Source organism: Equus caballus, chromosome 3 (assembly GCF_041296265.1).
Source record: "Equus caballus isolate H_3958 breed thoroughbred chromosome 3, TB-T2T, whole genome shotgun sequence".
Taxonomy (NCBI): Eukaryota; Metazoa; Chordata; class Mammalia; order Perissodactyla; family Equidae; genus Equus; species Equus caballus.
The window spans coordinates 83274141-83289356 of NC_091686.1; the positions used below are offsets into that span (position 1 = coordinate 83274141).

Below are 15216 nucleotides of genomic sequence, written 5' to 3' on the forward strand. Positions count from 1 at the left end.
CCCAGTAATCAACCCAGAGGGAAAAGGCAAAGAGGAAAAATCCAGATTCAAGGAAACAGGAAGGAACCAGGGAAACCAGATCAGAACAATAGGGTTCAAAGTAAATAATGGGAGGTGGAACCTGGAGGAAGTCCCTAAGCGGTGGAATCGTAGACACAGCTGCTTATAGGGTCTTTGACCAAGTGCACAGGTGGAAAGGAAGCTATTAAGGGCCATGACTTAGACTCATTCACTCAGCATCAAATCAGACTTTCTATTGAACCAGTTCTGATCCTGCATCCTAATGCTAATAACTAGATCTTGATCTTATCCCCCAAACCCAGCACCCTCCATGTACCCAAGTCCTAGAATTGAACATTAGTCTTGTTCCCAGTTATAGAGAGACAAGGTGAGCAGAGGGTGGAAGTAGGTACAGAAGGACAGATGTTCTACCTTGAATATATTTGGCAAGTCTGTTTTCTTAGTATTAAGTGTGAGCTTTGAAATGTTAAAATATTTATGAAAAATAATTAATAAAGGAAGAACTTACTTAAAATGAGCTTTGGGGATAAATGGGGGATATGTGCTGCTAATTAGTTGGTTGTGCCTATGGATTATGCCTATGTTTAATCTTTAGCCAGGACAAAAATGAGGTGTTTAAGAGCTGATCTATTAAAGTTTTAAGTGTGCTTCATTCACAGTGAAACCTTAAAAGTCTGGAGAGTTACTGTTGACTAGAGTTACACGCGCTAGAGAGTCCTCAAGGTGCAGCAGAAACACTGGGAATAAAGAGATAAGTCGGAGTTCCAACCCTGGCCTTGCTGCTAAGTAGCAGTGAGCCCTTGGGCCCCCTCACATCATCTGCCAAATGACCAGAGTTCTAACATGGTTGGTTCTCTGTTCACCTGTAGCGTGTATGAGATCAGAATTCAAATGGCAAAGTATACGCATAAAGAAGTATGTTTTCAAAATATTTCTGCAATTAGATGGATCTGAGTCCAAAAGTAAATTTGCCTGGTGACATTCACATCATCTGTTTACATTAAGTATAGTGTCAAAATGCAGCTTGGCTTTTTGGATTAAGTTTCATACTTTGAAGCCAGGACTCCAACTTTTTCATCTTGCCTCCGGGCTCCTGCCATAAGGCCATACTGGAGATCTCAGTTGTTTTGCAATCTCGGCATCCATTCGTTATTCTTTTGGTAACAGCCTTATGATTTTCCTTGGTAAAAATCTCTTCTCCACTTTTAGTCCCTGTTGAGGGGAGGCCATGTGACCTAGGATTGGCCAATCAGAGCATTACGTTCCTCAGGCCACAGTGAGTGGTTCAGGGATGGGCACGCGATCCTGTCAGAGCTAACTGAACTAAATCCTTTTTCTTTTTTACTATTGGAAAGACAGTATCTATATTTCTGTCAGGGTTGTTAAGGACATTGGCTATAAGTCTGGAGTTGTTGACAGCCATCTTGACACCATCAGGAGAGCCTGACTGATGATGGTGCAATCACAAAGAAAAGTAGGCTGCAATTTCGTGAGATATCAAGTTCCGAAGATTCCAAATGATTTAGCCATGTATGAAGTTGGTTACGCATAGACTTCAGTTTCATGAACTCTTGAATTTTCTTTTTAGCTGAAGCCAATTTGAACGAGATGTTGTTATTCGCATCTGAAGGAGTCTTGATATAAAGGTACTTATCTTCTCCACTTTAGCTGACTGAGCAATAAAAATGCAATCTTCTGAATTGTAAGACTCATGAGAGCGAGATATTGACTGCTTTTCCGTCACTGAGATCAGCGCCTGACCCATGGTATGTCTCAGCAAATATCTGCTACAATAATTATAGTGATGAGGCCCATTAACCAGTTCTGTTTTTAAAATACTCCTTTTTCTCATTACAATAGTAAATGTTTGTAATAGACACTTTGTAGAAAAAGATAAACAAAAAAGGAATAATTATCACTCATTACCTTATCCTTCAGAGACAAGTATGGTTAACTTTAGCATATGGTATAGTTTTTCAATCCTATGTCATATATTTTTCAAAAATGATGTTATATTTCACATACTATTTGTTTTTCTGTGAGAGAGATTGGCCCTGAGCTAATATCTGTTGCTGACCTTCCTCCTTTTTTCTTTGCTTGAGGAAGATTGTTGCTGAGCTAACATCTGTGCCAATCTTCCTTTATTTTATGTGGGACGCTGCCATAGCATGGCTTGACAAGCAGTGCTATGTTCTCGCCCAGGATCCAAACCTGTGAACTCCAGGCTGCTGAAGAGGAGCGTGTGAACTTAACCACTATGCCACCAGGCTGGCTCCACTTTTCTGTTTTTCTCACTAATTTTCCAATTAGTATGTAATGAACTGATTTCCAAGTCACTACATAATATTTTGCAGCCTACTTTCAAATGGCTACACAGTATTTCATTGTCTGGATAGCCTGAAAATTATTTAAGAAATCTCCAATTATGGACTTTTGGGTTACTTCGAATTTTCAATAATATAAACAAACGCAATATGTGTGAATATCAATGGTTAGTTCCTTAGCATGATTTCCAATAAATGGAATTATTGAGCCAAAGAGTATGAACAATTTTAAGACTTTTGATACCTATTGGCAAATGACTCTGCAGTCTTACTGACCTGAGTATTAAAATGTTTTAAAAATCTTTGAAAAGTTGATAATAAGAAATGTTATCTTTTTATTTGTTTTTCTTTGTTAGGGAGGTTTTAGTTTTTTAAAAATATTATATGTAATTGATATCTCTCCTTTTATGAATTCTAGAACACTTCTTTATTTAGTCATGTTTATTAATGCATTTATTGTATTTTATATATGGAGACGCTACTCTAGGCCTGTGGCTTCCAGAATGACTGTTTTCCCAGCAGAGAGTGGGTACTTGGTCCTTCCATTAATAGCCATGTCAGCCTTTCAGAAAGCCAGTCACTGTGGACTTTACCTTTTAGTCCCATGAACTACAAAAATATTTTAGTTCCACTGCCATACCTATTTAAGATGCTCATATCGACAGTTTTGCTTGATTTAATTACCTTTAAAGGTTTCTTTGGTATTCCAGACCATCAATATCAGCAGCAGCATCATTAGATATTTCTATTTCACTAGTTTAAACCGTCTTCCCCTTTCACCAGACTACTGCAATAGTCTCCCAAATGGTCTGTCTTTCTCACTCTCCTGCCTGGTCTAGTTTCCTGCCTTCTCACCTGGAAAATAATCAACCAATCAAAAAAATCATAACTTGGATCACATTACTGCCCATAACCATTCAATGACTCCATATTGCTTACTAAGTGCAGACTGAGCTTCCTGCACTCAAGGCTTATTGCGCTCAAGGCCTTCCTGATTTGGTCCCAGCTAACCCTTCTATTCCAATTTTGCACTATTCTTATAACTCATAAATCTTACCCATCAACCAAACTGAATTGCCTCTATGCCTTTATTCACATTGCTCCCTTCTCCTTGAATGCCTTTCACTCTCATCTCTGCTTGTCAAAAATCCTTGAAGACACTGTCCATGTGTACCCTCCTTTCCGCTGTAAAGTCATCTCTACTCCTCCAGCCAGGAAAGTCTCTCCCTCTTTTGTGCATCAAACACATATTACATATAAATCTTAGACAACACACCTCCCCCTGTTGCCTCCTATGGTTATTTTTATAGATGACTTGTCTTCCTTAATGAGAGAGAGAACACTCATCTACATAGATAACTATAGCTCTGAAAGGTTTTGGGGGGAAAATCAGTCAAAATATTTGAGAGGCCTATTTTTTTTTTCCCTTTACATTGCGGATCTTGTCCATGGCATTTCCTGTCCTTGTGTATCAGCATCTATGTTAACCTAGTAACTCGATTGTTTCTATAGGTCCGATTATCCCTGATTTTAGTCCTGAAATTTGCACGGGGTTTTCTGAAATGTGCTTCAGGATTCCACTGTGTTTTTCTTCAGTATTTGGGAGGAAGAGAGACAGGGAGTTGGTAAACAGCCTGGAGAGCTTCCCCAAACAGGCAGCCAGATACTTGGATCATTATTTCTGTTAAGCGTCTTCCTTTCTGCTGCCTTGTGAGGATCTCTTTTCCAGGCCTGTTTTGAGGAAGCAGGAGTGGCCACTCCTCCGTTATCAGGGAGCAATGGGGCTGTTGAATAGGGTGTTCATTTCTTGTGAATTTAATTTCTTATGGCCAGAATTCTACAATCCAGAAGAGGATTTACCCTTTCTCTTTTACACTCAGATTAGGCTAACTGGGAAGAGGGGCCAAGCTTCTCATCCATGGCACCGTGTGGTTGAGGATCCCCCGCCCATCCAGATCTTAATAATGATTATGATTTCACTTGGCATTGTCCTGTTGGAAATCCTCTCTTATGTCACACAGATTTTAAGATTGCTAAAAGCATCGCAATATGTTGACACAGTAAGGGAGATAAAGGCATTCCTTGTCTCCAAGCTTCCCTTCAACCCCCTTTTTGCTCGCTCACACCACCAAGCTATGGTGCGTGGTTGAAAACAAACTTAATTTTCCTCATGGCTTTGAATACATTTGGTTCTAGCAAAGGATGACTTGGCTTGAGCTGGGATCCAAGTCATTAACTTGGAGTCATCAGAGGTCACAGAGGGTGCTCAGGAGCCAGACACAGGAGTCAACCTTCAAGTGGAAGGTTCCACAGCCCATGAACCCTCATAGAGGAATCGTTTGCCTCTACTACCTGCTGCCCACCCGTCCTGGTCTCCTCTGTGCTCTCCACAACCTTCCTGACTCCTTCATTTCTGTCCAGCATCTCTCCTGGGCATGTTGTAGCTGTGTCGGTGCCTGTTACTGGGATCCTGACCTGTTGCGGAAAACCCCGAGCCCTCCATATGGAACGTCTTGGTCTGAGAGTCTCTGCTGACTGGGCTTCAGGCCCAGGCAGGGGCTTTGGCAAGTGTTTATTAAGCACCTCCCATGTGCTGGGCACTGTGCAAATTGGCCAAGGGCAGCCATAATACAAAGGGAGGCAAAAGGAGGGGAGAGTAGCCTGTTTTCGTTAAGTATTTAAGGGGCCCAGCCATGAGGAGGAGCCATTATCTTCACAGGAGACAACTTTCCCTTATTTTGAGCAAAATGTTTATTGTCAGCTGAGCTCATTTATTTTCTCTCTCAGCTCTGAAGGGCTGAACCAAGAGTTCCAATTCATAAACTTCTGGATGTGTCACTGCATTGATTAAGAAACTGCTGATGGTTCACTGACTACATTTTGTCGTTCACTCATTCATTCATTCATTCTTTGTCAGTCTACTCTGTGCAAGACCCTGGGCTCACCACTGTGAAGGAAACACAGACAAATGATAAATTCCTGTTGTCTGCTTTCAAAGAGCTTCTGGACTAGTAGCAAAGACAACCATTATACAACCAACCATTACAGAAATACATAGAAAATAAGTATTTAGTAATGGTTTATAGTACAATAGGAACCCAGAAAAGGAATAATTAATTCTACTTGAGTATCTGTGAGGTGGTTTTATAGAGATGTAAAACTCAGTTTGGGTCTTAGGGGATGAGTTGGGCTTTGGTAGATGAAGAAAGGGGAGAAGGACAGTCTAGGTTGAAGAAATGGAATGAACTTGATACTGAGGCTTGAAAATGCATAGCATATTCAGCTAATGGTCAGCTGAGCCTGGAATGTGGGGTGGATGGATAGAGTTAAGGTGTTGAAGTAGGAAAGGTAGGCTGATGCTGGGCTTTGGAAGGTCTTGAATGCTATCCCAAGGACATTGGAACTTTATCCTATAGCCAAGAGAAAGCCATTAAAATTTCCTGAGGAGGGGCCAACCCCATGGCCTAGTGGTTAAGTTCGGTGTGCTCTTTTTTGTTGGCCTGGGTTCAGTTCCCTGGCATGGATCTATACCACTCATTGGTGGCCATGCTGTGGTGATGACCCCACATACAAAATAGAGGAAGATTGGCATAGATGCTAGCTCAAAGCGAATCTTCCTCAGCAAAACAAAAAACAAAACACAGCAAAAAATTTCCTGAGGAGGACAGGGACCTGAGCAAAGTTGTGATTTACAAACATTCTGGCAGCTGTGTAAAGGATGAGGTGAAGAGAAGAAGTTGTGGGCAGAGAAACCAGGTAAGAAGCTTATCCAAACAAGAGATAAGAAGAGCCTAAACTAGGCAGTAAAAGGGACTCAAGACTATTTTATCAATCTAATCTACTAATTCTTTAGTTTAAAAAAGGTTGAGTTCGAGAAACACTTGGAGAATGAAGAGGATAATTTAATTTTTTTAAAGCAGACAAAGAGGGCATTTCTAAACTCTTTGTTAGACTGTTAGGATCAATGAAGCATTATTGAACACCTGGAGTTTGTAAGGCCTGCCTGAGGGATACATGAAAGGAAAAAGACTTAACAAGACACAGTTCATTTTGAAGAACTAGACGTAGTCTTGTGAGAAAATAACCAAGGATGCCAGGCACTAAATATGACAAGGGGTTTAGATAATACAATGCTCCTGGAGGGTTGTTTCCCTCCATCCATTGTTTTGCAAGAGCAATTCTGTTAGCTTTATTAATCCTGATGGCATCAACCCCTCATGGCAGGAAGCCAAAGGTAGGAGAGGAAGCTGGATATTTTCAGGGGTACTTGACTGAAAGGTGAGGGTTTGCCGTGTCGAAGACTTGAAATTTTGTTTGTTATTATAAAAAAGTGAATACGAACATTGTTTAGTAATGTGTAACCTGTTCCACTAAATTCAGCTAAATTCAGCCACTGCTCTAGAATACAAAGATGAACTAGAAAGGATCTTTGGCTTTCCCTACAAGTGGGAGAGCTGAGGCATTCACTCCCACAACTGTATCTGATTAGAGACCTTCTCATTGACACCCTACTGATGAGATAAAGACCACGAATGAGGGTCAAATGAAATGATGGTGGAGTTATTTCTTTGTCTTCTTTTTTCTTATGTTGTCAGTCTTGGCTGAATTTTTGTTCTAATCTCCCGTAAAGTTTATTTAGTCATTGTTTATTTTCGTCATCTGAAATACGGGAGTCATAGTTACAAGTGTGCCAGTGCCCAGCTCTGGGCCCCAGGTGCTCAGTAAGTTAATTTTCTTTCCTTTCCCTGTTGGATCTGATTCTTCAGCAATGAGAACTTCACCCCTTTCTCAGATGAATTGATTATTTCCTTTGAGGCTCCATGGTCGTTACTTTTTTCTTTTTCCTCGTTTGGTCTCTTTCTCCTTCCCTCAGTTGGTTTCTCTTTTCCTCTGACTCTTTCCTTCCTCGGTTGACTTGTGGTTTACCCTTTCCTCTGCTTCTTGATACTAAATCTCTGTCTCTCTGGACTCCAGTAGGGATTGCTGTTTCCGTTTTAAGACTCTGTTGTGTTTATTACGTAAACTCTTATGTTCCTGAGTCTAAGCTTAAAAAGAAGTGAATGTAATGTTTCATATTTATTTCAAAAAACAAGGAGGTATCTTTTACTTTGTTTAGCCTTGTTATCTCCCATTCTCCCTGGAGAGCTGACCTAGGGTAGAAGGTCTATACCCCAGTGTCCATTAGAGATAAAAATTGCCCTAGCAAACGTTATAAACGGATTAATCTGTGTCTGATTATTGTTTCAGGCAATTGGCCAGGCCAGCTTTTGCCAAGGTAGCTCGCTGTTCATTTTTCACTGCGCCCAAACACTGTTCTCACAGGCAGCCAGGTTTCAGATCAGCTATTCTGAGCGCGGCTGAGCTCTGGAATAAATTTTGGAAGGCAATTCCAGTGAAATTGCTTTGCCTCTGCTTCCAAGAGCACATGTTCTCTGGTTTGGAGAGGTGAACTGATCTCAGCGGATTTAAAGTGAATCTCTGGAAATCTATGTCTATTTCTCTTGCTTTACATGGAGGGTAATAGTATTCGTTATTCATTCATAACACGTGTTCACTTTGAGCCTGCTCTGTGCCAGGTTGTGTACAAGGTGCTTTGTGTGGAACCCTATCTAATAGTATAACTCTATTTTACAAATGAAGAAACTGAGGCTCAGAGAGAGTAATGATGTTACCGTGAGAAGTTCTCTGAGACTCAAGCCCAGCTCTGTCTGCCTCCTATGCCTCCTCCTATTTTTTGAACACCTATGGTGTGCTAGCCTCTGTGCTGGGTGAGTTCATGCTTAATTTATATAGCAACAAGTAGAAATAAAGATTATTAACCCATTTTACAGGTGAGGACACTGGAATAATGGCTGGAACTTCAGTACCGAAGAGAACAGTTTGGGGAAGGAGTGGAAGGTAAGATTAGGAAGGCATGTCAGGGGTCAGGTGATGGAAGGTCTTGACTAATAAGTGAGAGGGCGCAGACTTTATGAGGGCTCATTGTAAACAGTGGAGTTTTTTGTTTTTATTCTTTAACTTTATCTCCATAAGAGACATCATATTCCCCAGATTTTTAAAGCTTAAAAATTACTATAAAAATAACAGAATACGTGAAAATGCTTTCAGTTTTTCACAGAAAGGAAACTTCTTTAATTAAAGGCATCACTGTATTTTAATACTTATGAAACGTGAAAGACGTTATTGGGTAGGATTTACAAATGAAATAAATGAGAAGCCGGCTGCATAGATTGATGAAGCAGTCACAGCAAAAATAAAATATTAGGGAAAAAATACTGGTGTGATCAAAAAGGAAAATAAATCAGCTCCAAATAAGGGCCTCACTTGGGAATGTTTCCCTGGACCCAAGGTCAAGGGTACCTACGAAGTCAGAGTTGAGGAATGATGGAGAAGCCTTGAGACTGGGGGTTCATTCTCATCTGAAGACAGTCTCACTGACTGGGCACCATGGATTCCAAAGTCATGGACGTTTACTTTTGATTTTCTATGAAGAAAAGGATTGCCAAATAATTGAATAGTCTAAACAAGATCTCATGAAGATAATTAAAGTGCTTGAGAGCACAAATCATAATTAAGCACCTCCAAGTGTTTTAGAAAAACATTTTATATACAATTTATATACTACCTACAAATTATTTTTATTATCTGCTAAAACAGTTTCTTTTTTTTTTTTTAAAGATTGGCCCTGAGCTAACCTCTCTTGCCAATTTTCCTCATTTTTTTTTTCTTTTCCCCAAAGCCCCCCAATACACAGTTGTATATTCTAGCTGCAGGTCCTTCTAGTTGTGCTATGTGGGACGCCACCTCAGCATGGCCTGATGAGCAGTGCTAGGTCTGTGCCCAGGATCTGAACCAGTGAAACCCTGGGCTACTGAAGCAGAGCACACGAACTTAACCACTCAGCCACAGGGCCAGCCCCTAAAATAGTTTCTTAAGGACATCCTTGAAGTCTCATTTTATCAGTTTGGTTTTAATATATTTAAAGGTGAATATACATATATAAAGTTAAAAAGAAATTCTTAATTAGTACAAGATGGAAGGTTTTTATTCTTCAAAAATACATGTGTACTTTTAGCATACTATCCAAAATAAAACAGGTAGGTTTGAAAAATGCATGATAGGTTACATGAGCCAAGCATGTTCATTTGAATAAATTGGTGGAGCCATTACTTAATTTTAGAATTGCAATCTGTTTAACATATTTGCAATTAGTATCTGCTGATCAGAACTAGAAACTTCCCTTTACTAATGGTGTTCAGAATATTTTGGAAAATAAAGGGCCAGAATCTTATTTCATTACATTTGTTGTACATAATTACATATGAAAATAGTTACTTTTAATTTGACGTAAGAACTAGGGGGTTATGTGGTCCAGGCTGAAAATATCATAAAGGAGTAGGGTAGTATATACAGCTGACTTTAATCTTTATTTTTTTTTTCTCTGTAGAACTTTATGTCTATATGTGTAGGGTGGAAAGGGGATCTGAAACTATTATCCTAAATAAATAAAAGCCCTCAATTATGCACTATCTTCAATTACCTTTGTATTTCAGGTGGAAGTAGCTTTTATTTTTTGCCTATAATTTCCAGATATTATGTAAATTCTCGATTCATATTCCATGGCTACTTACTTCTTTCAGTTTAAAGCTTTTCTCAGACTAGTTCTCGTATTCTCAAGAGCACGGAACACGTGTTTCACATACTTTGTATTTCCCCAAGTGCCTAGTACAGTGTTCTGCACACACTAAAAGCTTAATAAAGGTTTCTAAATGATGGTGGTATTAGGGTTGATGGGGATGGCGATGATAACAGAGAAGGTGCAACATTGGGCACACAGCAATCTCAAAATATCAAAAGCTGAATGTAATTCCATTGCAATGGGAAGCCAGCCAGTGGACTATTGTAAAATGGTGACAGCTTAAATGTATTTAGGAAGCATCCTTTATTTTTTTTTTAAAGTAGAGCATATAGGGCGAGGGTGTAGAGTCTGGAGTTGGACCGCCTGAGTTAAAATCCTTGCTACTCTGCTTACTAGCTCTATAACTTTGTGCAAGTGCTTTAATTGCTCTGTGGCTCAGTTTGCTCATCCGTAAAATGGGGATAGTAATAAGATCTACTTTTTTGGGTTGTGATAAGGATTAAGTATTATCAGGTTGAGTATTATGTAAAGGACTTAGAAGAGTTCCTGCTACCTAGTCAACACTTGATAAGTGATAGCTATTATTATTATCATTAAATAAAGTTTTAAAATAGAAGGTACGTGTTCATTATAGAAAATTTAAAAGACACAAAAACAGAAAAAAGAAAAATCATGCAGTATCCCATCCCCTAGAGCAACCACTTATTAATATTTTGATATATTTACTTTTATTGTATATCAAGTTGTGCAGCTTAGAAATGTAGTCTTAGAATTGATAAGATATCCAGTTGACATTAGTGATGATGAAATTAGGTGAATTTTAGGTAAAAACTTTGGGCAGTCATTATAAAAATGAAATAAGACTGTGCAGAAACATGGGAAAATGTTTAGCATAATGTTAAGTGGAAAAAGATGAATGTAAAATTAATGTGCACATGCAGTATGTTCAATTTTGTGGTATTAAATATGCAAAATAAAACTAGTATTTGTGGGGTAGGATTATGTGTAATTTATTATAATCATCATTATTATCCCTATTATTAGTGTTGTTCTTGTTACTTTAACATTTCTATGTCAAATTTATTTTTGAAACATGGTGCCTGGTTGAATTGTGATGATTCCATGGCTGAGTCACGAGGTGACAGTGTGAACGCTGCTGTCTCCTTGTACCTTGGACCTGGAAGAGACGTGTAAAGAAGAGCAAAGGGGGTACTTGCTTGGTACAGCTTGGTACTTGCATGAAGTGAATGTGTTGGGTTCACTTGAGAATTATATATCCTGAGATTGTCCAGGCATCTATCTTGAGGTGGTGTACATCCTGAGGTTGTTCAGTTCAACGACATCAGTTAGATGTGGTGTCGTGGTGATGTGGGGACAAGCATTCCAATGCAGAAGAGTGTGCGTGAGTGTGCATGTGTGTGTTGGGGGAAAAGAGGGAGAACAAAAGATAGAGGTAGGTGCAAAAGAAAGAGACGAGGGGAATCAAGATCTAAGATAAAAGAGGTTCAAGAGGGAGAGGTTCCTTGGGCTAGAAATTGTAGGAAACATTCAGACAACTACAAATTGTGTATTTTACTTTAAACGATAATTAATGCATCCTCCTCCACAAATATCTATATTCCCTTTGCCACCATTTGTTGATATTTAAATAAGAAGGCATATTTGAGTTGGAGCTTACATGCCATCTCTATTGGCAGTCCTGAGGGATAAGTGGCATGGTGACTTGGCAGGGGGGAATGGGTGGTACATTTGTAAAATCTTTAAAAATGTCCCAGGAAAAATAACTACTTAAACTGCCCGAGGTGCCTGAGGTTTTCCTAAAGAAGCAGCCAGATTATTACGCTGGGGATCCTGCTCTGCCAATGGTAAGTTGACCCTGGCCCAGGATGAATAACAATCTTTGCCAAGTTTCAGTGAATTCCAATAGCAGTCATTTTACTAACTGTGATTTTGAGGGGGCCAGCGGGAGGTGCAGGCTGGTGGAAAGCCTTAGGGAGTTTCAGAAATACTTAAGTGTTGGACTCATTTTAGAGGCATCTCTTCAGATGGAAGAATGAGCTGCCTCTATTTCACAGAATGGCTGCCTGCTGCCAGATCAGGATTTCCCCCATGAAACCTCTCCTAGTGAATAGGTTTGCAATAGCAAGTGACTCAGACATATGGAGCTTCTCCCCAATTAAAAGAAAATCCTTACTTAAAATCAAAAAGACATTTTAATTTTACCTCTTGGGATAAAAGAAAATAATAGCAATAAGTATTTTCCATTTTGCGTAGTTCTATAAACCTTATCTCTAGGAGTTTTATTTTACTTCCAGCTCAGGGAGGGCTGTGGTTTCAGGGTTGCAGAGGGCTTCTTTTGGATGTGGTCGCTGAAGCTGTCTGGAGCTAATGTTTTATTAGAAGTGACATCAAAATGCAGAAAGCAATCCCTGTGAAAAGGAGCAGAAAGTGGTCCGTGCCATGACGCTCCCAGAAATATAAGAACAGTGAAAAATTTAAGACTCAGAAGCAAAAACAGGAAGGACCAGAAATTCACTTTCAGAAGAGCTGGAGGACTTCCTCCGTAATCCCATCTTCTCTCCACGTGTTGGTGTAACTAATCCTCGCCATCTGCACAAACAGATCAAGGGGCATGCATCTTTTGCAATGTTTCTCTGGGAGGCCTCTTCTCTCTCCAGGTTGAGGGGGAGGACTTCGGCACTAATTGATTCCACCTTAGAAGGCAGGATAGATAGTTAATAAGCACAGTTTCCTTAGTACCTTTCAGAAGGATCTGCACGAAGTTACAGAAAAAAAAAAAAAAAGGAGTTGAACTTTGGAGATTTTCTAGCTTATTAAATTTTCCAGCAGTTTAATGATGGATCAAATACATATCAGCAAGTTTAAAACCAACTAATACCAGGTAGAGAGAAGCAACTGGGCTTTTGGGCAATTCAGTGGGGACTGGGGAATGCCGGGAACCGATTTGAATATTCCACCTCACTTTGTGTGACTGAGGTGTTGACAGGGCTAGGATGGGTCTGTGTCACGCTCCGGCTGGGTCCAGAAGAAAGGTAAACATAAGATTCCTAAACCCTCCTCCCCGACCATGCTCTATGAATGCATCAATCTTTTATTTATTGGGCATACAGGATAAAGCAACAGCGGGATCTGTGTTCAAGGAGCTCAAGTGCAATTGGGGAATGGACACATAAAGAACTAACAATACAAGAGCATAATTATTGGAATAATTCAGAGATGTAGGAAGTGGTAAGTACAGCCGCTCTAGAAAACTGTTTAGCGGTATATACTCAAGGAAAACATAAATATATACATATATATGTACCCTATGACTAGCAATCCCACTGCTGGGTATATGCCCAACAGAAATAAGTGCGTGTGTCCACAAAAAGATGCATACAGGAATGTTCATGGCAAGTTTGTTCATAATAGTCCCCAAATATTTATTCACAGAAGAATAGATAAATTGTGATATATTCATAAATTAGAATACTACACAAGAGAGTACATACTGTGGGATTCCATTTATGTAAAATTTAAAAACAGGCAAATTAATCTAGTGTGATAGAGGTTAGAACAGTGGTTACCTTTGGGTGGCAAAGTATTGACGGAGAGGGGGTGCAAGAGAGTTTGCTGAGCTGCTGGAATGTTTGAGATCTTGAGCTGGATGGTGGTTACAGGTTGTCTGCATATATAAAAATTCATCAAGCTGTAGACTTAAGATTTGTGTCCTTTATGTAAGTTATATCACAATTAAATAATTTTATACAATGGTTATGTTAAAACTAAAAGAAAGTGATATGGTACATTGATGAGGGAACCACTGATTTTTCTTGGGAGAATGAGATGCACACAGGAGGGACATTTGACCTACTGTGTTGAAGGAGTTCAGGCCTTCTTGTCCAGGTTTCAAGGATTCCAGAGAGGGAGTTGATTGGAGCCACAAGTAAGGCATGGGGAATGGAGGGAGGCAGAAGTGAGGGCATTCCAGAGGTAGAATGAGAAAGGGTCTCAAGTGACTGAAACTGTGTGTGTGTTCTTCTTTGGGTAACTGATGGAGAAGGTTGGAGGCAGTGTACATTTGGAACCATCTTAAGTCATATGATCAGCTGGCTTGACTTGGTGGCCGTCAAAACTGGCATTTAAGTTACTTAACAGCGCCTGATGCTTGACTTGCCTTCTCCTTTTTGTTCTAAAAATACTATGTCAAAGCACAGACCCCTTATACTGTATCTGTATAAAGTAGATCCTTTTCAGTGCCCTGAAGAGAAGTTTTAAAGTGTTTAATCGTGGTGATATTTATAGATTGATATATTTTGGCATAGTCAACACTTAACTCTCTTCTATTTCTAAACTCAGGTTCATTCTGGAGTGTTGTTAAATTTTGTGAAGAAATGCTAACAAATTTTCCAAGCTGTAGGTACACTATTATACCAAGCCCAGCAGGTTACGTACAGCAACATACATGTTGATAGAAGCACGGGCTAGCTTCTCTTATTGTTGTTATATTTGCTAGGTGGGGCTGTGGTTCATCTTCTCTTTTATGCTCCTTTTGAGTTCTTACAGTTGAGTGCTATGGTGATTTAGGGTGATGTTCACCCAGAGGAGTTTTGGGCCCAAAAAAAACTTGGAGATGAAATGTAGCTCATCTCCTGCTGGTTTACTGCTGCTTGACAAAACTGTTATCTCTGTTTTCATTTAAAGCCTAATTAATGTGTTTTGAATATGTATTCCTTTTCATTTCCTCAGTATTGACACTGAATGGATGTTAATCTGGCTGTTAGAGAGAGTTATTGGCTTGCAGATACTGTCAGCACTCTACCTACCAGCCCAGGTCCACAGACTGAATTTTGTTTCCTGGTCTGGGTCAAAGTAACTGATATGGCCCCTCCTACTGTGTTTCCTGCTCTGGGGGCAGCGTAAGAATGGCTGACAGAGAGCTTCCTGTTTCCTGTTTGCCTCTAGGAGAGCACAATTCTAAATGGCCCCATTTCTCTGCCTTTGGAAAGGCAATTGTCTTCTGCTCTTAATCAACCCTCATGGGAAGTCACCTGCGATTCTTCGGAGGGCCTAGCCTTCTAGAGATAACACGGTTGTTAAAATTCCTCCCTGTGCTGCTTGTTAGAGGAAAAAACGAAAATGGTAAAATTGCTGATGAATTATAGCTATTGTTACAGCTAATTCGAGGAAGACTTTCTGAAATGAAAATATTATTAACTAATCTTTTGAATA

General features: G+C 39.7%; 1 long non-coding RNA gene across 2 annotated transcripts in view; it reads left to right on the forward strand.

The window, feature by feature from the left end:
• Positions 1 to 15216, forward strand: part of LOC106782997 (uncharacterized) — a 112615-nt gene that overhangs the window by 70947 nt on the left and 26452 nt on the right. The window contains exons 9-11 of one of the 2 annotated variants that reach the window (XR_011437574.1): positions 8177 to 8243; positions 11760 to 11849; positions 13116 to 13233. This is a non-coding gene — a long non-coding RNA (uncharacterized lncRNA). Of the gene's footprint in view, positions 1 to 1609; positions 1788 to 8176; positions 8244 to 11759; positions 11850 to 13115; positions 13234 to 15216 lie in introns of both variants that reach the window. The other variant, XR_011437573.1, reaches the window with a different exon arrangement.